Below are 27,123 nucleotides of genomic sequence, written 5' to 3' on the forward strand. Positions count from 1 at the left end.
TTTGTGTGTGTGCAATATTCACCCAGTTCTACTAGGTTTACTATCTTCCTAAGCAACTACTTTTTCCATTTTTCCCATAGGATTTTCAATGCAGGGCACAGATTATGAGATTTAGAATAAGTGGTTGGTATGCATATGTTATATTAATGCATTAACCTCTTGCTTGGATCCTTTCTGGTCTTTGTTCTCTCTCCTCTGAATATTGCATATTTTGTTAGTAATGGAAGAAGGGGAAAGGGCAGAGAGGGGGAAGAAGAGCAAAAGGTGGAAGAAAAGGATGGAAATGGGAGAAAGAAGAAAGAAAATGGATGGTATAAAAGAAAAAAATAAAATATTTGATAAGTGCTATCGGAGCTGACTCATGTGACCTACATACAGGTTAAGTCTGCATATGATTCCTGAATGTGCCTTGAAAGAGTTGTTTGCCCTAGAAAGGTTTTCACTGCTGCATACAGATGCATATAAACACATAGAGAAAGTAGCCTAAACCAAGCAGCACATTTGAAGGAAGATGAGATAGTACTCGTGATATGAAATAGCATGTTACCTTGCTGTGATCGGATTCTCTAAATTAGTAAATATTAAATATGGTATCAAGAATCTCCCTTCCCCACTCTCTGGTGTCCTTAGATGTTTACTATCCATTTTAGTTATTTTCCAAGTATACCTCTACCCTGATATAACGTGACCCGATATAACATGAATTCGGATATAACACGGTAAAGCAGTGCTCCGGGGGGGGCGGGGCTGCGCACTCCGGTGGATCAAAGCAAGTTCAATATAACGCGGTTTCCCCTATAACGCAGTAAGATTTTTTGGCTCCTGAGGACAGCATTATATCAAGATAGAGGTGTATAATTAAAGATGTTAGTGCACATAATAATCTGCAAACTTTCTTTTTAGGAGCCATTTTTAAGTAATAAGAGGGGAGAAGATGTTGAAGGGCACAGGAATGTAGTCAAATGAATTATTATGAAAGAGCACCAGTTCTGGCCTCTCTTTCCATTTTTCCATGACAATAACTTATCTCTAATGGCATTAAAATGAGAAGTTTGGTAGCCAGATAGATTTTAACCTGTTCTTTAATGCATGAGAAACAAATACCCTTTAATTCTGGGATTCGAAGGCATTTTTTATTCTAATATATTTTCTCCAATTAAGAAATGAAATGTCCCATTTTTCAACCTTGATTAGCTATTTAACCAAAAAAAGAACAGCTTGTTTGGATAAGTAGCCCCAAGTTCTATGATTATGACTTTGCCTTGTTTTTAATAAAACTCACCTGAAAATTTTAGTGCTGCTGCCCAAATGTCTCAGATTTCTTCTCCACTTAGAGATGTGTCTGTCTAATCTTTAGACAAAACCAGTTGTTTATGCTCTTCTGAGATAACATGTGGGGTTTACACATCCCTACACAGGTTGCCCAATTAACATTTGTCCCCTTGGATTACACTGACTAAGGCACAGGGTTGTTCATTCAACTTTTAAGTGGGTCTTCCTAACTTCACTGCTTCCCTTATAGCTTTACAAAAGGTCATTAACAATTATCATTCCTTTAGTGAATTTTGCCTGTCAAAAAGATTTCAGCCAGATTATTAATTGCCACAACAGCGCTGAGATGGTAAATACCTACTCTTGACCAGCTTACATTCCTTATCCCACTGTACCTTTAAGAAACATTTAGCCCTACATCACTCTTATCTTTATCAGACATTCATCCACAATACGATGCATTGCCTTGTTTCTAACTGGGTGGCATCCATCTGATTGGTAGAGAAGATTTAAATTGAAATGAATGTGCTAGGCAATCTTATACTGCTATTAAGAAGTGTTGAGAGTGAATCCAGGCACATGTCTATTTTTCTAAATTACAAATATGTTATATTTTGGATCATGTACAGGCCACACTGATATAGCCTGAGTTAGAAATATACCTTATTTATCTCAGTGCTCTCAGATTATGGGCCACATTCAGCTTTCAGTGCAGCCACTCAACCCTATGGATGATGACGATATGGCTCAACAATAGCCATAGCAGCTATTTGAGTAAAAAATCCATTTTAAAAGATGGCAATGCCTGGTTTACGTGCACCAGGAGATTCAAAACTTTTAAAGGCACCCTCAAAGGGCAAGGACTGTTATTGTACTGTGACCTGAATCCTGTTTTATTAATACAAAAATAAAACTAATGAAAAAAGTCATTTTAGGCCAAATCCTACCCTTCTCTTTTACAGTTGAACATCTAAATATGTGGTGGTACTTCAGTTTTTCATTTTCTTGATTTCCCTAATTGTTCTGGGAATCATAAATTCACTCCTTTGGGTTGGGTTTTCATCAATTTCCCACTATGCCTTTAAACAGATGTGAACTTTTCAATTTAATTGCTTGCAGAAAAATACAGAAAAAGCTTTTTGTAAAGCCTTACGCTCTTCCATCTTGCAGGAACACTACCATGAGAAAGAATTCTGCTGTACTACTGCAATAGGACACATGGGAATATGATGTTTTTCTCGAGGCATTTGATGATTAATGTGACTAAATTATTACTTTATTTCCGTTCACTGATGCAAACCAATTTCATCACTGAGATACCCTGACAATGATCCAAATGTTCTTCTTCCTTTGTGTTAGCTGGGGATGGTCTAGTAACGATGTGAACTGTAAAGGGAACATGACCTAGAAGAAGCTCATCTCGTCATTAATTCGAGGAAGATTTTTGGTGCCCAGGCAGCCCTAGCTGTGTGGGGAGTATAACAGTATGTAGATTAAAAAGGAGTACACTACATCATGTGGTCATATAGATAAGTTTATAAGAAAAGTACCCAGGCTACTAAAAAGCAGTGATACTGCCAGCTCTCTCAAGTCCCAGTCCTCAAGTGAGATCTACACAGGTGGACACTTTCTTCCACAATTGTAGGATCAGAGCCTTAGGGAAGTGCTGGCAATAATTCTGCAGGTTTATGGGAGCTTTTTACTCATGCCTAAAATACTGCTAAATATAGTGGATACCAAGTAAGCAGTAGTCAGGGCTACAGGAAGTTGAGATGACCTGACCTGGTACTTTTAGAAAATGTACTTGTATTTTGAGTTTCTCTCATTTTTCATCGGATGCTTTTTCATCCCTTCTGCATGTGGAGTTGTTTTCATTCAAGTTATGAAAGGCTGAGTTGGTCAGTAATGTACTTGAGTTCTAGTAAAATGCAAAAATGCCCCTGTAAAGGAGTTAATTCACCGCAGGAACACCTCCATGTGGCCAGGCGTAGCACAGCAGTTGTCCCCATATGGAGCCCCCTGCCGAGGTTGCTCGCTCACTGCCCTGGTCTCTTTTCTCGCAATTTGGTCCTCCGGACAAGTCATGCTTTAGTCCACCCCTTCTGAGGCAACAGAGTCCAACCACTACAGTTGAATGACCTTACAGGTGCCTTCCATTGGTCTCTGGGCTCCATAGTACATATACCTCTTACTTTAGGGTGTTTCACACCACCTTCCTTGGTGGCTTGTAGGGAAGCCAAGGTGATCCCTGTACTCTGAGTTCCAGCTCAGGGACCCTTTGGCTGGCAGACAAGGTCTACTCTGTCAGACTCCTTGCTGCCTCCCTGGACAGCTTCTTACTCCTTCTATCCCCTAGCAAGTAACTACACACTCTCTCCCTGTAGCCTCTTTCTACTACAAACTTCATGGCTTTATAGTCATCACCCAGGCCCTCCTCAGCTAGGCTTCATTATTAATTAAGTCTGGCTTTTTCTCTCTTGCAGGTGCTGCTCACATTAACCCCATCAGGGCCTGTGTGGGGTGCACTCCCCATCATAAACCTCTTAGAATAAGACAACGGGTGTCTCTTTTAATACAGAAATAATTCTTAGGAAGATTCTCAGTGCTTTCTTCTTCATATTTTTCTTATTCTCCTTGTAATTAGCTCAACCCACTGTTGTGTGTTACAATGTGCAAGATTTGTTTACAAAAAGTCAGACATGCAAGGGCAGAACAGATTGTTTCCCCTCGTTCGCTCATACTTACATAACCAAACAAATCATCTGGTATGTTTAATGCAGTATGTGTTCTTCTAATGGGCAACATCCATTACATACAATAATATTAAATTGCACTATGATTATTATTTCCACTTCCTGTAGGTCTCAATTGTTAGGTATACCACTGAAATCATGATCCCTGTAAAATTATGATAGCCACATCATCAGCTAAAAGACTCTACTGATTTTTCTCAATAGAAAAAATCCTTGGTCTTTGATGGATTTAAAGCAGTAATGGAGCAGCATCTCCAAATATAGGGGAGATAAGAGTTCGACACAAAGGAAAACCAAAAAAGATGAAAAACTCATAGGTTCTTGAAATGACTGCTGCTTTTGATGAATATTGGTTTAATAATGATGGGGCTGAACATTACTGAGGCACCAGACAAACCACAGATACCTCAAAGAGAGAATAAAAAATGTGGCCAATGACATCAATGAGTGAAGGCATCTCTATTATAGCAATGCCGTTCATCCTATTAGAGATCAAATGTCTGTGTCACCTCTGCATCTAAGAGTCATTAAGGCCATCAAATATTGTTCTGAAACAATCTTTGAAATAAAAGATATCAGTGCAGGAGGAGCTGATTTTACAAAATGCTGAATGAAACTCTGTTTTCCCTAGGTAAATATGTTGTTTCACATCTCTTGTCCCTTTACAGACATTATTTTAGTTAGGGGGTCAGAATAAAGGGTGAGCATATACTTTGTTCAGAATAAAGTTTGTCTATATATTAACAGGTGGAGGATGCTGCTGTCTTTCCCTGAAGTGTCAAACAATAAGCCACTGGCCAACTTTTTTTCATTCATAACCTTAAAATTCCCATTATTTCAATAATTCTCTATTTCTCAACAATACAGTCTATACAGTCATAAAAACCCTCAGCGGATGCTATCCCATCTATTCCTAACCTATCTGCCTATTACAAATTATATGAAAAAAGTAATGCATAATTAAAGTTTGTTTTAAGAAATTTTCTCACTCTCCTGTAACTAAAATACTTTAAAAGAAAGCAACCATCTGTGCGGGTGACTAGTCAATAACAAATTATGCCATTCATATTCATAGCAAGATAGATTTTAGGAAACACGTGATGTTAGGTACAAGAGAATACTTTGATATGCTAGTCACTTTCAATCAATATAAAACAATGTAAAGTATTAAATACCCTATGAATAAGAAACATTGTAAGGAAGACACAGACAGGCAAACAGCGTAGTCACATATAAAATACATGATTGACTTGCCTTGTTCTAGAAATCTGTATAAGTCTAAATTTTCCCTTGTATTTTAAGAAATGAGTGTAGGACTAAACTGTTGCACCTCAAGTCATCATCTGACTAGAAGAACCATTCAAACAAAAGGAAAGTCACTGCCTCTGTCATCCCCACAGCTTTTTGTTTTTCCACATAAACTCATTCTCAGGGCAGGCACTCTTATAATAAAAGGCATAAATAAAAACAAATCTATGATTATTGTATCAATATCAGACTGATTTCTTTGTAATATTTTCCCAAAACAACAGGACAATATACTTCTGTGTGCACACAACTTTACCATCCACTAGGAACAAGCATAAACTTCTAGTCACATCAAAGGCTCCTCTTTTCCGACATGAATAAGGCCACATTTCATGAGAAATCTTTGAAACTTGAGTGTTATTTTAATTCTGTTTGTTGAACCTCCTTCAATAACATTTGCTTTTCTTTCCCACATATACCAGCACTAATCTGAGTTATAACCAGAGCCTAATAAAACTAGAATAACTCTTTCTTTTCCTGCATTGAGTGAATGGAATTAGAGATTTTTCTGTAATAATTTCCAATCTCACTCCTGCTGTGGCAGGCATTATAGCAGAGACATATTTACTAAGCAGAAAGGTCTCTTCTTTTGTTCTTACTCCATGTTCATTAATACCAAACTGCATTCACATGTGACTACGACTGTAACTGGCCAAATTCTGCCTTCAGATATGTGTTTACAGCTACCATTAAAGTCAATCAGAGTTGCAGCCATGTACTTTATGACAGAAATTGGCTAATTGGTCCTAATTTTTTTCCTTTGACTGAACCATTCCTGACCTGACCACTTATTTACAACTCCAGTACAACCGTAAGTACCATTACCTGCATCATTTAATAATAAGCAGCCAAAGTTCCAATACTGGTCCTTTAGGAGTTCAAGTGAAACTTCATTCAAGCATTTAAAAAAGTTTGAAGTCTGATTCCCCTGGCTAATAAGATGTCTTTCTATATACTCCAAATATTTTCATATATAGTTCAAAATGTATAACTTTATCACAAAACTCTTAGAAAATCTCAGACCTAGCTGGAGGGCATGCAGTATCTCTTTTAATTCCCTGAAGACTTTCCATAAAAGACATACACCTCTGCATTCAGGACACTTCCATTTTCTTTCCTTGCGTACACTCGGCTTTTTCAAATAACTCTTACAATGTAGATTCTTCAGACGTTCTCCAGAGTTGGTGTTAATTCAACAGATCTGTAAATCCTTGGTATAAATTTAGGCCCTTTATAAATATTTTACATTGCACAAAGTCATTCCAGCAATATGAGCAATAGCAGGAAGATTTCCTAGAATGGGGTTAATTAACAATAAGTTAATTTGAATATTATTTAAAATATTAAAAGTTGTGACCATAAATGTAGCTCTCAGAGAGGTACAGCAGGTACTCTGAAATGTGTTTCATTTCAATCATCCCACTTTATTAGGAAAGTGCTGGAAGCCTCATCACTGGCACACTTTATAACTAGATTGGACAAAGCCATGGAGACTATGTGGAACAACCCTACACTGGGAGGGTGAATATTTTCCATCTTTGTGATAATGTTATGATTCAGATAGCTCCTTCTCTACCTGCAGCACATCAGGCTGTGATCCTGTCTAATCTTGCAAACAAAGATAGGTTGAACCTAGCTAGGAAATGTTTGGAAGACCACAGGAAACACATGCTACAGGAAGCAGGGTTGGAGACTCAATAGTCTGCACTCTGCCTTCTAAGGCAGTGCTGAATCAATGCCTCAGTGAGATGATGAGTGCACAGTATGGAGCTGTCATATTTTGGATGAGATATCAAATTTTTGACCACTTGTGTCATTAAAGATTCTATGGCATTTTTCACAAGAGTAGAGCTATTCGCCCTGGTGACTTGGCCAGTTGCAGCTGAGTAATTTATATTCTGCTTACATAAAAAGCTCCCTTATTTCAGTTGGTTAAAGTATTCTTCCCTTTCAGCAGTGCACTAGTGTCACTGTCTGCCATTGTAAAGTTACAGATTTCCACACTACAGGTAGCTGTATTTCAATGGTAGGTGAAATGATTCATAAACCAGGTGATTCCTCTAAATAGTTGTTCACTCTTTCAATAGAGTACTTGGAAATTCCAAGTTCTCTATCAGTCTGGAGTCTCTGGATTTAGTCAGAATCATTTCTGTCCAAATAATACAATGAAAATACATTCTTTTTGGCACATTGTATTTCTTTTAATAGAAACTGGGGTTTTTTTCTGAGTTTTCCAAACAACATGGGAAGGAAACATCACACATTAAAGTGGAAGGAAATAGGTTGAGATCAAAAGAAAATGCTCTTTTGTTTTTCTTAGAAAACAATCTTTGAACAAGAAGAACCTATAAGTCCGTAAGCACATTGTGAAACTAGGTAAAAACTTTGATCTGTTCACAAGTAAAAGTTTATTTTCTTGAAGAAATTATTTACCATGAATCAAAGAACAGCTGACATGTCTGAAATAAACGGGCACATTCCCTATGCTCAGTGTCCCAGTTTGTCTTACTGAGTAATTCATGTTTAAACTAGTTTCCCATTAAGCTTGTTTCTTTTTACTCTTAGGACATCTTTGAAGCTATAAGAAAACTGCCTCTCTAGTTTCCGCTCCAGAGCAAACCCTGGAACAGCTGTGTGATTACAGAGAATCTGCAGCGACTTCCAGGCATGGTACTGCTTGAGGCCATTGCAACCCAGGAGTTCAGTTTCAATATTCATCTCCCTTAACCGTTGACTTTGTGATTGGTAGGAGAATTACATTCTTCATATGTTTCAATGTATGGATCTGTAACTACTGGGAAATACTGAAGAAATAACTGCACATGAAAACAGAGGATTAGCCCAACACACAAAAAACACTAGACCAGGTGCTAGGTAGGTGAGATGCACAGAACTAAAGAACTACAACAGAGAACTAAAGGGTGTCCATGATGCTAAAACTAACTAGTACAAATGGAAGCTTGTGATTTTATATAAAAAGAGATTGAGTCACATCAGAGCTCAGGAGACAGCAAACAGAGAGAAAGACGGCATCACATTTGTTCTTTGATCATTAGTAGCTACACTGAAACAGGAAAGAGAGCCATAAAAGAAAAGAAAGGTTGAGCTAGCAGAAGAGAAGAAGATAGTGAGTCAATGAACTGTGAGGCAGCAATCTTGGAGATTAGAGAATCATCTTTTAAGAAGTGAAGAAATTAATAATAACAGAGCCTGTGAAGGATGACATTTAAAGAGCCTCAAAAGACAAAGGGAGAGAGAGAGAGAGAGAGACAAAGATTGACTATCTATAAACCAATCTACGAATTTATCCATGAACCACTTACAGGAAAACTGCACAAAAACCTCTATATCTCCCTCCCATCAAACAATCCCCTACTTCCACAGTCATTTTGCCTATGGATTAGAAAATTTATAAGACAAAATACTTGACCAGGCAGGCATTTTAGAAAAGATTATAGAACTAAGTATCAGATGACAGCATATGAATGGTACTGTTCTCCCACAGGGTGTGGGACAATAACAAGGGTGTGTAGAAATCTTCCTGACACCCCGCTAGACTTGATCAGTGAGCCATTCTAAGGAGAAGTTGTCACTGGCTTGCCAGCCTGCACAATAACATGCCTAGCTGCTGGCAAATATCTGAGCACATACCTCAGCTAAAGGAACTACCACTGTCACCTGTAGCAAACAAAAAGTGGGAGTGTATTAATAGAATTTGCAGATGACAAAGTTGGGAGGTATTGCCAATACAGAGGAGGACTGGAATATCATACAAAAGAATAATAGAAATGGGATGAAATTTATTAGTTTGAAGTGAAAGGTCATGAATTTAGAGATTAACAATAAGAATTTTTGCTATAAGCTGGGGTGTTATTAGTCGATCACAGGATGACTATGAGCTATCAACATGAAGCAGCCAATGCAATCCTAGGATTGCATTAGGCGAGGTATTTCCAGTAGAGATAGGGAAATGTTATTACCATTGTACAAGATGTTGGTGGGACCTGATCTGGAAAACTATGCACAGTTCTGGTCTCCCATATTTAAAAAGGATTAATTCAAACTAATAGGGTGATCCGAGGAATGGAGAGCCTGCTTTACAAGAGGAGACCTAAGGAGTGGCTTGCTTAGCCTAACCAAACGAAGGCTGAGGGGAGATGTGAGTGCTCTCTATAAATACATCAGAGAAATAAACACCACGGAGGGAGAGGAGTTATTTAAATTAAGTGCCAATGTTGGCACAAGAACAAATGGATATAAACTGCCATCAATAAGTTTAGGCTTGAAATTAGATGAAGTTTTCTAACCATCTGTGACATTCCTCTCTGGTGTTATCTGGACTGGTGATCTGCTAGGTCACTCCAATCCTTGACTCTGGGAGCCAGCCTTACCCTGCTCTGCTGTGAGAACTCACACTCCTGTTCACGCACAGCCTCTGGCATGTAAGCTGCTCCCAGCTACTTGCAACTGAATGACATTAGCCAATATCTCCGGTCCCAGACACAACCCTAGGAACCTCCATCTTGCAGTGTCCAGTTATGCTTTCTGGACCTTGCAAGCTTATATGAATTTGTCAATTTAACAAAGAAATTGATATGTACCAGGCTTGTTATCCCAAGGGGAACCCCTGACACACTTCAAACCAAACACACTGCTTCAGGTAGAATAAACAAACAGATTTATTAATTATAAAGATAGATTTTAAGTGATTATAAGTCAAAACATAAGTCATATTTGGTCAAATAAAAATAAAAGCAAAACGCATTCTAAGCTGATCTTAATGCTTCCAGTGCCCTTACAAACCTAGATGCTTCTCACCGCAGCCTGGCTGGTTGCGCTTCAGCCAGGCTCTCCCTTTTGATCAGCGCTTCAGTTGCTTGGTGTAGTGGTGTCTGTAGATGTAGGTGGAAGAGAGAGGAAGAGGTGCTGGCGGGCGAGTCTTGCCCACATGCTCAGGGTCTAACTGATCGCCATATTTGGGGTCGGGAAGGAATTTTCCTCCAGGGCAGATTGGCAGAGGCCTTGGAGGTTTTTTGCCTTCCTCTGCAGTGTGGGGCATGAGTCACTTACTGGAGGATTCTCTGCAGCTTGAGGTCTTCAAACCACAATTTGAAGACTTCAATAACTCAGACATAGGTTAGGGGTTTGTTATAGAAGTGGGTGGGTAGGATTCTGTGGCCTGTGTTGTGCAGGAGGTCAGACTAGATGATCATAATGGTCCCTTCTGACCTATGAGTCTATGAGCATGGCAAATGTCTGTCCCTTTTATCATGTCCTTTCTTCCCTCTTGGCTTTGCCTCCTCCCTGCCCCCACCCTCTACTTCAGAGTCAGGTGAGAATTTTCCTCCAGGTCAGATCGGCACAGATCCTGGGGGGCTTTCACTTCCTCTGCAATGTGAGGCATGGGTCACCTGCTGTTTTGAACTAAAGTAAATGGTGAATTCTCTGTAACTTGAATTCTTTAAATAATGATTTGAGGACTTCAGTAACTCAGCCAGAGGTCAGGGGTCTATTACAGGAGTGGATGAGCAAGGTTCTGTGGCCTGCCATGTGCAGATCATCAGACTAGATTATCATGATGTTCCTTCTGGCCTTAAAGTCTATGAGAATTCTACAGCTAACTTTAACCCAGGTGGTTAGTCTAGTCCAGTGGTTCTCAAACTGTGGGTCAGGACCCCAAAGTGGATCACGATCCCTTTTTAATGGGGTTGCCAGGGCTAGTGTTAGACTTGTTGGCTGAAGCCAAAGCCTGAGCCCCACCGCTCTGGGCCAAAGCCTAAGGACTTCAGCCCGGGGTGTCGAGGCTCAGGTTATAGGTGCCCTGTGTGGGGCTGAAGGCCTTGGGCTTCGGCTTTGATCTCCCCACTCCGGGTAGTGGAGCACAGGCTTTGTCTTTGTCTCCCTTCCCACTCCACCCCACCCAGGTGGCAGGGCTCAGGCTGGCTCAGGCTTCGGTCCCCCCTCCTGGGGTCATGTAGTAATTTTTGTTGTCAGAAGGGGGTCGCAGTGCAATGAAGTTTGTGAACCCCGGTCTAGTCATTTGTCAATATACGTCAGCCTATGAACTCAGGAGCACGGAAACAATAGAGAATAAGACACATAAGTCTCTTCAGGGACTAAACAACTATCCCCTTATCCTATTATTCTACTCCGTCTGGTTAACTAGATTCCATTACCAAAAACCCTTATTAACTGAATCTATTTAACCTTAACCAGCCTATTACACAAGACACCAAGAGAAACAAGAGTGATGCAGTATCAGAAGACAGAGATTCTAGCAGAAAAAAGTTTAGCTAGAAAAACATAAGATTACATTCCTAAAAATCAATTTTGTCTGATTTAGTTCAATTCTTCCCCTGAAATATGCAATGCCTCAGTGTTCTCTTCAGAAAATTCTCCTATTTATAAAAGTAAATTCATCCCTTCAGAGAAACTATTACTATGTGATTTACGTGAGCAATCACATGACTAAATTCTAAATACTGAATATCTGAAAAAGGACTCACTCTGGACAGTTTTCAGATAAGCCACGGGCACATATATTGTATGTTCATAACTGTTTGGCAAAAAATTATGAACAAACAAATTAGTACGAATTCCAATCTGCTCGTGGACAATTCATGAACAGAAAACAAGGACTGATCCAATAAATACATTGTTCACAATGAATAGTTCATCCAGCTCTGTTCTTATTTCTTGTCCAGTTAAGTGCAGCTTCAGTTTCTTTCTCCGTCTCCCCCTTAATCCCCAACAATTTCTAACTCCCTTTCTTGTTCTGTATGTGGAAAAATATTGTAGACCTCTCTGGCTATGAACATTCTTTTTGAATGTTCTTATTAGCTTGAAAGCCTCACCTGATTTATTATTAAAAAGTTCAACTGCAAATGAATTATGCATCACAATTTAGGCATGTTTTAAAAGCCTGTGGGCCATATTCTGCTCTTGATTATGCACATACATTGACTGTCACTGACATTACTGAATGCTGTTTGTGGAGATGTGGATTATTTGTGAACAGTTTAATTACAAGTTGAAGAGTCATTCCCGAGAGGCTATGCTTCCGGGCATCCTGGACTTTTGACCCAAATACGCCAATAAATAGAATGTCATGAGGACTGCACAACTACCAATACTCCTTGTCTTTTGTCTGTATGCTACATACAGTATGTATTTGTGTCTTTGAACAGCCAGCTCCTTGGGGCAAGTACTGCGTGTTTTGTGAGATTTAATTTGATATACTTCACCAGTTGTAAACTGCCACATTCATCTGTAAAAGAACTGCCTCCCACTCCTTCTGAGGCAAGTAACCTCCTTTTTCTCTTTAAAATCGATCCTTAAAAATATACTCTATGTGTTTTACATTGTTGCATGAAGCCTTCCGATGTTATTCTCCTTGACAGCATGTCTGCACCTTTGTGTACTTCAGTTTTAACTAATGTCTTAGAGCAGATTGCAGGGAACTGCTCTTTGATGTATTGGTAAAGTTCTTCATATGCTTACTGTAGTCTATAATCAAGTATCAGAGGGTAGCAGTGTTAGTCTGGATCTGTAAAAGCAGCAAAGAGTCCTGTGGCACCTTAAAGACTAACAGACGTTTTGGAGCATGAGCTTTCGTGGGTGAATACCCACTTTGTCGGATGATGTAGTCTATAAGTAATTGCAAAAGCTCTTGCTCCTTAACCAGTCTAACCAAATGGCAGCCCTATATTCCAGGTTATCCAAAGTGCCTCCTGGGATTTACTCTCTCAACAAAGCACAGGTCAGAAAGTAAAATCAAACCCCTAAGAAAGGAAATGCCTCCGGGATTCTGTCTTTGAGAATTTCCAATGTGAAAGCTCTCATTTGGGAAGCATATTACTACTACCATCTGTATCTTTCTGGCAGACAATCAGATCCTGAAAACTATACCAGAAGGCACTTGGATGAAGGCTTCATTTCAGCACCAGTTGCGTGTGTTTGGGTATTTTTGCCCAAAGTGCAGCACAAACAAAAGTAGCATTATACAATGTGGCTCTATATCAACTCCCAAAAAATGACTATCCATCCACTAACTTCTCCAACAACCAACTGGCTGTGTTGCATAACTTGGTTAGTTCATTTTAACTTTGCTACTGCAGCAGGGTAAATGAAATTAAACCTAATAGGATAAAATCCAACCACAGGTAAAAGGTGAGAGAATGACTCCAAATAGCAGAGAGTGGGCTAGTGGTGGCCCAGCAACCTACAATAACACTAAATTTGAGGTTCTCTCGTGCACCTCCACCCTACAGTTTCCATATCTGGATCCCTAAGCAACCTGGAATGATTATTTTTCAAACCCTGGGAGAGTTGGATTGTGCACTATTGGATTAAAGAATGTCATCTAAGGACACAGTGCTTGTTTCGACAGGAAACAGGCTCTTGCTTGTGTGCACAGTGATGTCTCTGTTGTGAAACTTTGTTGCCCTGCCAATTTACATCTCAGCCACATGCAAAAACCAAAACCAAACTGAGGCAACACAATTGTTCTCCAATAACATCCTGTTTTGAAGGCTGAGCATTTTCCATTTTTTAAGGTAGAAGACAATGTTTGCATGGTGTAATGATATACCGTGCATATTTTTGCTCTTTGAAGATTCTTTTTCTTCAAGCTGCAATGCTGCATACAGTACATACTTCACTTTGGCGGATTCATTACTCTCATCGAATTGTATTCTGTAGAGTCTCCATTTCCCCTTTTGGTTGCAAATATGAATGTGACCCAAGCATAATGAACTAGAGGGAAAGTGACTGAAATGATGTAGACAGGGAAATTAGCAAATTTAAGCCCCAGTTCAACAGTAATATCTTCTTTCACATCACAAAACTGGGGCTTCCTGGGACCTCATATCAGTCCTTGATGTGCAGAAGTTGCTTATTTTTGTATAAATCAGGCCCTTGCAGTGTAGAATTGCTGCTCAGACTCTTGCTCAGATGGGTTTCATTTCATTTTGTGTGTCTTCACAGAGGGATTATTTTAAACCTCTATTGCCACTTAAAAACATAGATGTGTTTTTGCCAGCCAGTATACAGATGTGATATGTTTTTATTTACATTGTGCCATGGCTGTACATGGCACATCACTGGCTTCTTAGCCAAGAAGAGTCTGCAATTCTAATTAAATAAAAAACATAACAAAATGACAAAACATAGCCTGAACTGAAATGAGGAGCACTGTAGGCTGAGGCAGGGAGGTGGGAGGGGGAGTGTCTGGAAGATACTGCTTATAGAAGTAAAGCTTCTCCCCAGAGAGCAAACTGGATTGGTTGAGTAGATCAGGCAGCTCAGACAGGATGACCTTTCTTTGGTGGATTCATTTTAAAGGGTTTATGGAAGAAATGTACTTTAAGAAGTGGTTTCTATGAGAGCAAGGTGGCCAGCTGGTGGGAAAGTTCTCCAGGCATATGATGCAAGATGAAAGATGGGCAGATGAGAGTGGACAGACTGGCTCTGTCATCCAAATGAAAACATGTCTTCTGGAAAATCAGAAAGTTTACAGGCAGAAAGAAGTATTAATGCAAACTGGTCGGCTCTACACAAATGATACCAGAGGAGGAGGAACAGAGAAAACTAAAATCAGCACAGTCTCAAATTGGAATATCCCAGGGAACCAGTTCCCTGGGCTTTGAGAAAAGCCATTACACTGCAAACTGAAAAGTTATTGAAAAGATTGTGATTGAAAAGATCGTTCTTTGGTCTCATTAAACTCAGCATTGTTAATATATAAGGCACCGATTATTTCACAGAGGTCACAGATTCCGTGACTTCCCATGACCTCTGTGACTTCCGCAGTGGCTGGTGCGGCTGACTTCAGGGCCATCTGAGCACCAGGCCCCGGGGCCCCAGGACCAACCTCTCAGGTGCCCCAAGGCCAGCCACACTGGCCACTGCTGGAGCGACCCTGGCCCAGCTGCTCCAGCAGTCCCCAGGGGCAGACGCACCAGTCGCTGCTCGGGAAGCCCCTGGCAGCTGGCTCCGGGGAGTGCCCGAGCAGTGGCCGGTGCGGCTGGTCCCACGGACTGCCCAAGCAGCGGTCCTGGGGCCCACCCCAGAGCCAGCCACAATGGCCACTGCTTGGGCGGCCCTGGGCAGCTGGTCCCGGGGACCATGTGAGCAGCGGACGGTGCGACTGGCTGGTCCTGGGGGTACCCTGGGGACCATCCGAGCAGCAGCAGGATCTGGGTGGCTGGAGCAGCCCCAGGGGCACCCTGAGGCCATTTGGAGAGCGGTCCCCAGGAGCAGCAACTGGGAGGCAGTCAACCCCCAACACTGGAGCAGGGCCATCCAGAGGGAGCAGCAGGGACCCAGAAATAGAGATTTAGTCCCCGGTATTTTTGGTAAAAGTCATGGACAGGTCACAGATCATTAATTTTTATTTATTGCTTGTGACCTGTCCATGACTTTTACCAAAAATATCTGTGACTAAATCTTAGCCTTATTAATTCATTTAACAAACTTGTAATTGTTTATTTATTAGCCACAGTGCACTAGACTCTTCACAGACAAGACTGAATATAAGCTCCTGGCCTGGGGAGGTTACAGTTTAACTATATGAAGGGTGGGATCGAATAGCCAGCAAGTGACTGAGTGGTGACACTGGCACATGCCTTGACAGTTAAACCATTTTGGCGTTGGGATTTTTTTCTTTTTTCTTAGTATTTAAGTTTTCCTGTCACCTGTTTGGTTACTGATTCCCAGAGGGGCAAGCTAAGGCTACAGGCCTTTAGGAAGAAGCATGTTTAAGGAGAGACTTCAAGCAGGCACACAAGCACAAAGCCCTGGAACCTGCAGAGTTCCAATACATGCTGGGGAATAGCATTCCAGGGAATGCCAGAGAAGCACACAGGGGGGTTAAGGACAGGTGCAGGCCAAGAGAGTCACCACTGAGATCATGATTACACCGAGGGGCTCAACAGCTCCTTGGCCCCTGACCGGAGCTGGAAATTTGGCCTGGCCACCCCTCCATCAGGACAGAGGTGTGGCTGGGTTAAAATTGAGTGGTGTTGTGACCTTGTGTGCCAGGTCACAATGCCACTCATGCAGATTTGGACTGGCCGCCTATCCAGAACTGTGACCTCATGCATCAGGTCACAATGCCACTCCCTCAGATCTGGTCCAGCTTCCCCTTCCTCAGGATGGCTGCAGGTTGAGTTGAAACAAGATTTAAATGATGTAAAAATACCTACTTCTGGCCCCGAGCTTCACTTTCACAGTATGTCTGCACTTTGTCAGGATGATCTTTCCATAGCACTTAATTGTACATGACATTAAAAATCCAGAGGCAATATAGCACATGCCACAGCAAACACCAGTGATAAACGGTACAGCTGAAGGGAACCAAGCTTAAAATACCTCGGGGTTATTTGAGAGCTTGATTCATCTCTCAGTGACAGTGAGTTTACATCATTTTACCCTCACTGACTTGAATGGACTTACTCCTGTTTACACCAATACAAGTTAAAGAAGAATTAGGCCCTAAAACTAAACTTTCCATCAACCTGAGAATCTGTTTTATCATACACATTTACATATTCTCCCCCATAAAAATATAGCTTCCTTTAGTCTATTCATTCATCTAAGTGTACTAAATCTGTTTCCCCAGAGAGTGATTAATAAAAACCGAGTTCCTTATCTACATCTCTCTGTTTCTTTCTTTTCTATAACTTATTAAGACAGAGTTCATAATAGAACCAATAAAAATAACCTCACAATAAAATAACCGAAAAAGGAGACAAGAAAAGGGAAATATTCCAACTGTAAAAGACAGGTAACATCACTGACTCAAAACGACACTAACGAACTCTTCAGTTACCATCCTCTAAGTTCATTATTTCACCTTCTAAGAGCATCAGGTAGTTAAATGTGAGAGTCTATAGGAAGGAGGCACAGACAAATAATTATGACACATACAAGGGGAAAAATGAAAGCCTTGTTTGGTTTGTTACAAGTGCTTAGGAGCCGGAGAGCAGAGTATACCACTTTAGAGAGAACTTTACAAACAAGACAGCTCAGTACACAGGCTTTAAACTCTTAAATGGCATCATTTAGTGCATGACAGGTAACTGATCAGGTTTAACAGGGATAAACAAATTGATTCTAATAAAATCATACACACCTGGTGATCTCATTCTCCACAGCAGCTCTACAGCTCTCAGCTGCAGTGCAGGTCTGGATCAGGGGAGAGGCTTTTGAGACTCCAACAGTAGGCTCATCTTTTGGCTATGTTATCTCGCTGTTGAGCTAAGATTTACTGCCTCTGAAGTTTGCACAACTCCGAAGTTTGCAGGTAATGAGTGCCGGATTTGGCCTCAGCTATTGAAGGAGAGAGTATTAGAGGTCCTTCCTAGCTATATTTGAGTTTTGCAGGGCAGCCTGAGCAATCTGATCTTGGGTACCAATCACTGTGTTATCTAGGGACCATATGGTAAATGAATGTGCACTGAGTTTGTTCTCCAGGACACCAACCCCTTCCCAGTGAAATAAAAATTGGGGATATGTCTTGCTACTCCAAAACGAAGAATAACCCTAAATACAAGGAGGGTTTTTTATACCCATTACTTTGATACTAGAGCACAGCTCCTAAAGGATTAATATGACCTCTAGGTGTGGTCAGATGGGTCCTACAAAGGGAAATTTTAGGCTGCTTCTTTTGTTTTATTGGTAAGGGGCCAAAGCCTGCATTCCTTATCTAATCTTCACTACAACATAACTCCCATGGAAGTCAAAGGGCTACTGCTAATGTCGCTGTTAGCGCTATCTTTTGTAAAGAGGGCAGGGAAGAGTGGGGACCGGGCAGCAAAGAGAAGTGGATGCTGCACCCCCCTCTCCCTGAGTGGTGCAGCAGCCATCTGTGCTCCTGAGAGCTCCCAGAGGTATTGTGTCTCCCTGAAGCACAATGCACCCTAGAGCTGCTGCTGGACTGGGTGCTCCTGCACTCCAACCTACAATGCAGGGCTGTGGCTATCTACTATCCTGCTCAAGGAAATTGTTACCATAGTGAAGGCTGTGTAAGAACTGCAGAATTTTACCCAAGATCCCCAGCAGGAGCCACTTGTGTTACACAGAGGGCAGTAAAATGCACCAAACCTTAGACCATGAGACCACAGCCCTGATTAAAATTGAAGGGGAATAAATATTGGCCAACACCAGCTGGGTCACCACATTCAGCTGCTCCCGAGATCTTGCACGCTCAAAACTGATCATGGTAGGCAATCCAGAAAAAGAATTTGGCAGCTGCTTCCAAACCCAGTTTCAATTGATATGTGACCTTAGTGGCAATGGGACTCCCACCATACCAAAGGAAGATCATCCTCTTGAGAAGAGCTCTACACCTTTGGGATTGGACAATCCAAAAGAAAAAACCCTACTCCAGGGATGAAAGATGAAGCCAATCAGGGGCGGCTCTAGGAATTTGGCCGCCCCAAGCAGTCATGCCTGTGGGAGGTGCACTGGAGCCGCGGGACCAGCGGACCTCCCGCAGGCATGACTGCGGAGGGTCCGCTGGTCCCGCGGCTCCAGTGGACCTCCCGCAGCTGCGGAGGGTTCGCTGGTCCCACAGCTCCGCGCAGTCATGCCTGCGGAAGGTCCGCCGGACCCGCCTGCCGCCCTGCCGGCAAAATGCCGCCCCAAGCGCGCGCTTGGCGTGCTGGGGTCTGGAGCCGGCCCTGAAGCCAATGAGGTTCGTGGATCTCTAACTTGTTTTTAAATATTCATTCTTGTTTAAGTTTCTTTATATAGGAAACAGGGAGATGTGAAATACGTGTACCATTTCTTTCAATGGGTATCAGGGTCTCCAAACAAGTGGGTTCCAGGAAGATTTAAGATGAAACTGCGGCAATGAAGAGCTGGGGAGACTGAGTAGCTTTAGGGAAAATACTGGTTTCTTTGTTCTAACACAATTTCTCATTTCATGTAGAAGACAGCAAATCAGTGGTTTTTTACCACTGTCTCAGGACTTTAATAGCAAGTAACTGTAATTCAGAACTTTCCCCATATGAGTATCAAATTCAGTTCCTGTTAGAAAAGCATAGTAGGGATGACAAGAGGTCTCTTGAACTTAAATGAAATAGTAAGAAGTGGCACAGTTTTTACACTCACTAGGGTACAGTATCTCTCTCGGTCTCTGAGAACAATTAAGTATAGCAGTGTTTTTTTATTGATACCCACACAGAACAACACAGAAATATCTCTCGATGTAAATGTTTTGTAAGATGCTACAGCAGGATCATCACTTAGGGTACGTCCATACTACCCGCCCGGATCGGCGGGTAGCAATCGACTTCTCGGAGTTCGATATATCGCGTCTCATCTAGACGCGATATATCGAACTCCGAACGCGCTCCCGTCGACTCTGGAACTCCACCACCACGAACGGCGGTGGCGGAGTCGACGGGGGAGCTGCGGACGTCGATCCCGCGCCGTGAGGACGGGTAAGTAGTTCGAACTAAGGTAGTTCAACTTCAGCTACGCTATTCGCGTAGCTGAAGTTGCGTACCTTAGTTCAACCCCGCCCCCTAGTGTAGACCAGGCCTTAGAAAGAATACATGTATCAGGCCGGGGTGGGAATACCGATATAAAAGCAACACACTTTTATTCCAGTCGGGAACCACTTACAGTGGATTTTGGAAGCTGCTGTGCCCCACTGATTTTTCAATCTCCTTGACTGTGCTTCTAAATGAAAACATGGCTAGTTGCATCATACTTTTAGAGTATGTAAAACTTTAACAGCACGTCCACAGAATACTCGAAGTGCGCAGTGTGTAACATTCCCATATGTAAGCAGTATACATTGTGACTAGGTAACTTTGCCTACTTTTAACTACTCTGTATGCTTAGAGGCATCTCAGCATGTTTTACAAAACGAGTACTGGTTATTATGGGAGGCATAGCTCAGTGCTTTGAGCATTGGCCTGCTAAACCTGGGGTTGTAAACTCAATCCTTGGGGAGGCCATTTAGAGATCTGGGGCAAAAATCTGTCTGGGGATTGGTCCTGCTTTGTGCAGGGGGTTGGACTAGATGACCTCCTAAGGTCCCTTCCAACCCTGATATTCTATGATTATCTGGAGACACTACACTCCTGGAGCTTTACAATTCCACTTGACTGGCAGAATGCATTCCAGTGAATAACATTCAGCTCCTATCAATACAAAGATCCCTTCCTATATGACAGGTGTGACTGTAAAGCTCCCATGCTGCAAAAAGAATGGTACAGTAAATGTCTCCTGAAATTGATTACAATTATCACCAAATACCAGTAAAGTAAAATCAATGAGGACAAGCATCTGCCAAATATACATAAAAATGCATGCCTTCTTTTTGTGTGCAGTCACCATGGCTGCACACACCGACTTGTTAACTGCATGCCCAAATGATCATATGAGGATGTTTGAGCATTCAATTACTTTTTGTTTCATGCAAGTGCAGTAACCACACGCAAAACTAAGGAAGGCAGTTCCCAGTGCATACCTAAAATATTTGAAAATCTCTCCCTACAGACTTGATCTAAAGGATTTCAGCATTTGGCCCAGCCTTAACAGTCAGTAAAACTGTATATTTTTAAAGCCATTTGTTAGGTAAAGGTATGAGATGAACACTCAACCCCAAAAGCTGGGCAAAATACTCTGTTTTCAAGCTTTTCCTCCCTGAATTTTTGTAGCTAAACCAATTTTGACAAAGCTTTGTAAAATAAAAATGCACTCTCTTGCATTGAGATATTTTATTTCATGCCATTTCCCAGTCTTAATTTGAAGCAAAAGTTAATAAGTGAGTTTTAAAGTGCTAAAAATGGAAGCTTCTAAAGAAAATACTGATATATTCTCAGTTAAAATGGTGTTGCCACACACTCTCATAGGTAATGACAAAGTAAAAGATAAAATCGAATAGAAAGGAAAAATAGGGTATGAAATAAAATAGTGGAGAAAAAATAATGAATGGATAATACTACAGACTATTTTTGTGAAAGATTTCATTGTAATGATTGTTATATTAATAACAATATTATCTACAATAAAGGCATAACAGACCTCTTTTGAGCAAAATGTAATCCTGCTACACTTCATTAAGTTTCATGTTTTCCCTGTAATTTCCCAGCATTAAAGGAAACGTTATTTCACTGACTCTGCAGGAACAGACCTACAACAACAAATAGAAAGTAGCTGCTCCAACTAGCTTGTTAATTTGATAAAATCAACGCAGTCAAAAGGTTATCGCGCAAACATACTTGAATTCATCCAAAATGTTTCATTAAGAGTCTACATTCTTGGAAATTAAACAAGTTTAAAAGTAAACTAATGGCAAATGAATCAAAAAGCATTAGTTCAGCCAAGACTCATTATAAGTGTTCTCATTTTGCTTTTTTGGTTTCTGGTTGAATTATCAAGCATGTACTAATTTATAGAGATACAAACAAATAATTGTTTAAAAGCTTTATAGTGTAGGTAGGTTTGAAGGTATTTGCATATTTATATTACTTCATACTTATGGGTTGGCTCAGTCCAGCAAGATGCTGAGCACTCAAATACCGCTAGCACTGAGGACCTCCCAGAAGGCACTCAACACGATTGAGCCCTATCTGAATCACCATTTTTATTTTTATGTTTTTAATATCCCTGTAAAAGAATATGGGCCACATTTAGCAATCCTTCATCACAAAATTACTTCCACTGATTTCATTGGGACTACTTCTATAAGAAAAGATCATGTGCATGATCAAGTCTTAGGTAATGAACTGACAGAAAGACAATTAATCCTCTCTACACATATTACATACTATAAAGGCATAGCTAGTGCTGCAAATGCTCCAATGTTCATTCTTATATTTGAAATAATTATTTCCAAAAGAATTTGGAACAGGTCTAGTTGTACAGGTATCCCAAGGAATAAGAGAATTACATTCTGTGATACCATCTAGGAATTTGGACAGTTGAAGCATTTTTTTTATTGCATCACTCATGGTTAATCATACTGATGCATTATAAACTGAAAAATTGAAAACAAATATGTTTTTAAAAATCAATCAATCACAGTTCTGTGGTTGGAAATCACAAAAGTAGAGGGAATCTGAAGACCATTCACTTAAAATATTGGTTAAGAAACTCATGTGATTCAAACTATTGGACTACATGACAGAGCTTTTATGTAAGTTTGCCTTATTACACAATCAGCAACAAAAATGTAAATATTGTGGAGCTGGTCAAAAAAATGGGACTCAAATGATTTGGTGTGTGGGGGTGAAAGTTCCATCCCACTTTTCCTGTTGAATTTTTTTTTAATTTTGAAATGTTTCTACTAGCTCCATAGCTAACTAGAAAATGGAATTAATTTTTCACACAATTTTTTATGAAATATATGCTCGTTTTAGTATAAAATTTTCAAAGTTTTTAACCAGCTCTAAAATAGTCACATTTATAATTTTATACTACACTGCAGCAAACTATTTCCATATATGCAGGGCTAAATATAGGTCTACCACAACACACATTAAAATCTCATCTCCAATACACTTACAGGAAGAGTGTTTGACAGACAAGCCCAGAATGCCAGCTTGTGGTACCTCTGACTCTCACACATTGAATTAGTACCATTGAAGTTGACAGGGGTACCTGTGGAGGACAATGTTACTCGATGTGAGTAACATAGCATGGCCTGGCCCCAAAGCAGCAACCCTCTTCCCACTGAATTCACTGGGCATTTTGCCTTTGAACTCAAGGGGAGAAAGCCGGACTGTGCCCTGTAAAAGTTTTGCAAAGTGCGTTTTTGAAATTATTTCCCAGTTGAAACTCTTCCTAGCAAGTAAAGTCTAACTTCTTAGATCTAAATCCTGACATCCCTTTGTCTCAAAATAATGCTCTTTGGGTTGCTTTGGTTCCTGCACTTGGCAAGCAGGCAGAGAATAAGGCTGCACTTTGCTCTGGGAGACCCCTGCCCATGTCCCCTCCAGTTGCATCTCTACCTCATCTTGTCCAGGTAACAACACCACATCCTTGTTCCAAGACTGTTACAACAACCAAGGAAAAGCCACTTTCCCCAGGAAGTTTCCTAGCTGATCTAACTAGAGGAGCATTTGGAAATCTTCTTGCCATTGGCCAGGGGCAGTGAGTTAAATGGGCCCTTGGTGCCTGTGTCCCAGCAAATTCAGGCCACGTGGTCCCGGCTCCACCAATGTTCAGGGCCGGGTCTCTCCCCCTGCCCCCGCCTGCTGCCCCGTGTGCCTTCCCCAGCCCCAGCTGCCACCCACGCATGCCTCCCCTGGAGTGTCCCTGCCTGCACCCTGGGCAGCCGCCCTGCTGCTCCTCACCACTTCCTTGCTGGCAGCTGCCAGCTACAAAAGGGAGCGGTGCTTGCAGAAGGCGGAGGCAGTGGCACAGCCACCACCTGCGGAGGGGAGGAGGCGCACATGTGATGGCAGCCCCCCCTACCCCCCCCCAGCACCCACCACAGGGGAGCCGAGGGGGCTTCCTGAACCTAGGAGGGGCCCAGCCCCTAGGAACAATGCAGTGATGGTGCCGGATGAGTGTGCTGCTGAGGGCAGACAGGGGGACCCCTCCCCTGGAGCTTGCTGCTGCCCGTGGGCAGAGGGCTGGGGGAGGACTGTGGAGTCCTCCTCTCTGGTTCCACCCTGCCTGCACCCCAAACTCCTCATCCCCAGCCCCGCCCCAGAGCCCACACCCCCAGCCCTGAGCCTCCTCCTGCACTGTGAACCCCTTATCCCTGGCCCCACCCACAGCCCTCACCCCTGCACCGCAACCCTCTGCCCAGCCCTGAGCCCCCCTCACCCCCCAAACCCTCATCCCCCCACACCGCAACCCTCTGCCCCAGCCCTGAGCCCCCCACACTGCAAACCCTCATCCCCCCACACCGCAACCCTCTGCCCTAGCCCTGAGCCCCCCCATACCCCAAACCCTCATCCCCCCACACCTCAACCCTCTGCCCCAGCCCTGAGCCCCCCACACCGCAACCCTCTGCCCCAGCCCTGAGGCCCCCCACACCGCAACCCTCTGCCCCAGCCCTGTGCCCCCTCCTGCACCATGAACCCCTCATCCCCAGCCCCACCCCAGAGCCTGCACCCCCAGCCAGATTCATCGTCTCCCCAACCCCGCATTGTCCAATATAGGGAAACTGTTAATCCACTCCATGTTCGCATTAGTTTAAAAAAATATATATCGATTTACAAGGCAGGTGCGTGTGTTGGGGCGGGGGAAACTTGGACCCATTCTGGGCACCCGCAAAAATGATACAAACCTGCCGCCCCTGCCATTGGCTGCCGTTGCACCTTGGAATTCTGCTCCTGCTAAGGGACTGGCTGCCTGACACCATGAACAGGGTGGTGGGGCAAGAGAGAGAGAAACTCTCCTGTCATTATACAAGCAACAATTCAGATGAGTTCCTCCCCCGCCCCCTCCCGTCATACCGGCCCTCCCCCCCCCCAACCCTCAGCACACACCCCGTTACCCCCATAATCCTTCCCCCCCACAACCCTCAGCACACACCCCGTTACCCCACATAATCCTCCCCCCCCATCATACCGCCCCCTCCACAACCCTCAGCACACACCCCGTTACCCCCATAATCCTCCCCCCCATCATACCGCCCCCTCCACAACCCTCAGCACACACCCCGTTACCCCCATAATCCTTCCCCCCCACAACCCTCAGCACACACCCCGTTACCCCACATAATCCTTCCCCCATCATACCGCCCCCTCCACAACCCTCAGCACACACCCCGTTACCCCACATAATCCTCCCCCCATCATACCGCCTCCTCCACAACCCTCAGCACACACCCCGTTACCCCACATAATCCTACCCCCATCATACCGCCCCCTCCACACCCCACTGCACACACCCCGTTACCCCCATAATCTTTCCCCCATCATACCGCCGCTTCCCCCACAACCCTCAGCACACACCCCGTTACCCCACATAATCCTCCCCCCATCATACCGCCCCCTCCACAACCCTCAGCACACACACCGTTACCCCCATAATCCTTCCCCCATCATACCGGCCCTTCCCCCACAACCCTCAGCACACACCCCGTTACCCCATATAATCCTCCCCCCCATCATACCGCCCCCTCCACAACCCTCAGCACACACCCCGTTACCCCCATAATCCTTCCCCCCATCATACCAGCCCTTCCCCCACAACCCTCAGCACACACCCCGTTACCCCCATAATCCTCCCCCCATCATACCGCCCCCTCCACAACCCTCAGCACACACCCCGTTACCCCACATAATCCTCCCCCCATCATACCGCCTCCTCCACAACCCTCAGCACACACCCCGTTACCCCACATAATCCTCCCCCCATCATACCGCCCCCTCCACAACCCTCAGCACACACCCCGTTACCCCCATAATCTTTCCCCCATCATACCGGCCCTTCCCCCACAACCCTCAGCACACACCCCGTTACCCCACATAATCCTCCCCCCATCATACCGCCCCCTCCACAACCCTCAGCACACACCCCGTTACCCCCATAATCCTTCCCCCATCATACCGGCCCTTCCCCCCCAGCCCTCAGCACACACCCCGTTACCCCCATAATCCTTCCCCCCCGTCATACCGTCCCTTCCCCCCCAACCCTCAGCACACACCCCGTTACCCCCACATAATCCTCCCCCCCGTCATACCGCCCCCTCCACAACCCTCAGCACACACCCCGTTACCCCCATAATCCTTCCCCCCCACAACCCTCAGCACACACCCCGTTACCCCACATAATCCTTCCCCCCCATCATACCGGCCCTGCCCCCCCAACCCTCAGCACACACCCCGTTACCCCCATAATCCTTCCCCCCATCATACCGACCCTTCCCCCCCCAACCCTTAGCACACACCCCGTTACCCCACATAATCCTCCCCCCCGTCATACCGCCCCCTCCACAACCCTCAACACACACCCCGTTACCCCACATAATCCTCCCCCCATCATACCGGCCCTTCCCCCCAACCCTCAGCACACACCCCGTTACCCCACGTAATCCTCCCCCCCCCCCCTCACGCACGTTAACTTTGCCCCTCGCCCAGTAGGGTCCTGGCCCATGACTGGGGCCGGTAGGTGCTACTGCAGTCCCAATAATGATGCATCCCTCCCCCCGCTCTCTTATCCCCACAGATCTTTCCTCCTCTGCAGTCTCCAGCCCCCCCGCCCCCAACACCCCGGGTCCCTTTCCATCTCCTCTCGCACCCCGCTGCTCCCCTCTCCTCCTCCGCTGGCCCCCTCGCACGCAAACTCCCCGACCCCTTAGCGCTATCACCGCCCCCGCCCTGACCAGCCGCTGCTATAAAACCCTACCCCAGGGTCAGCCTCGCACGGGGGAGCAGGAGGCGCTTACCGCGCGTGGGCCTGGGCTGCAGCGGCGCTGATCTCCCCGCGCGCCTCGAGACCCGTGTGGAAGAGGCGGTCAGTCAGGGGCACATCCAGACTCCTCCTAGGGCTGCCCGGGGCGCTCAACTGCAGCTCGTGCCGATCCGCCGTGCGCTAGGGAAGCCGCAGCCAAGTTACAGTGAAATCCTGGCCCCTAGCTCACTGGAATCGGATTACACCAACTCCCCTGGCCTCTGCTTACTTTACATGGGGCACCTGAAACCACTAGGATCTAATACAAATCGGGCTGAAAAGAGCTACATCTGATCTGGATTGCCTCCAAGCGGGCTGGGGGAGAGAGCTTTTCGGAACGAGAGGCCAGTGAGGCATGATGTGTTCTCTTTGATTCAATTAAATACTCGGATCTTAACAAAATAACCACCAAGGCCCGCAA

General features: G+C 43.8%; 1 protein-coding gene across 1 annotated transcript in view; it reads right to left on the reverse strand.

The window, feature by feature from the left end:
- The window catches only part of SLC16A12 (solute carrier family 16 member 12), a 58,116-nt gene extending 31,203 nt beyond the window's left edge, over positions 1-26,913 (reverse strand). The window contains exons 1-2 of the mRNA XM_045024909.1: positions 26,698-26,913; positions 24,592-24,656 (exon numbers count right to left, since the gene is read on the reverse strand). The gene's annotated coding sequence lies outside the window, so the exon portion shown is untranslated. The remainder of the gene's footprint in view (positions 1-24,591; positions 24,657-26,697) is intronic.
- Positions 26,914-27,123: the final 210 nt, after the last annotated feature.

The sequence above is a fragment of the Mauremys mutica genome, chromosome 7, assembly GCF_020497125.1.
Source record: "Mauremys mutica isolate MM-2020 ecotype Southern chromosome 7, ASM2049712v1, whole genome shotgun sequence".
Classification (NCBI taxonomy): Eukaryota; Metazoa; Chordata; order Testudines; family Geoemydidae; genus Mauremys; species Mauremys mutica.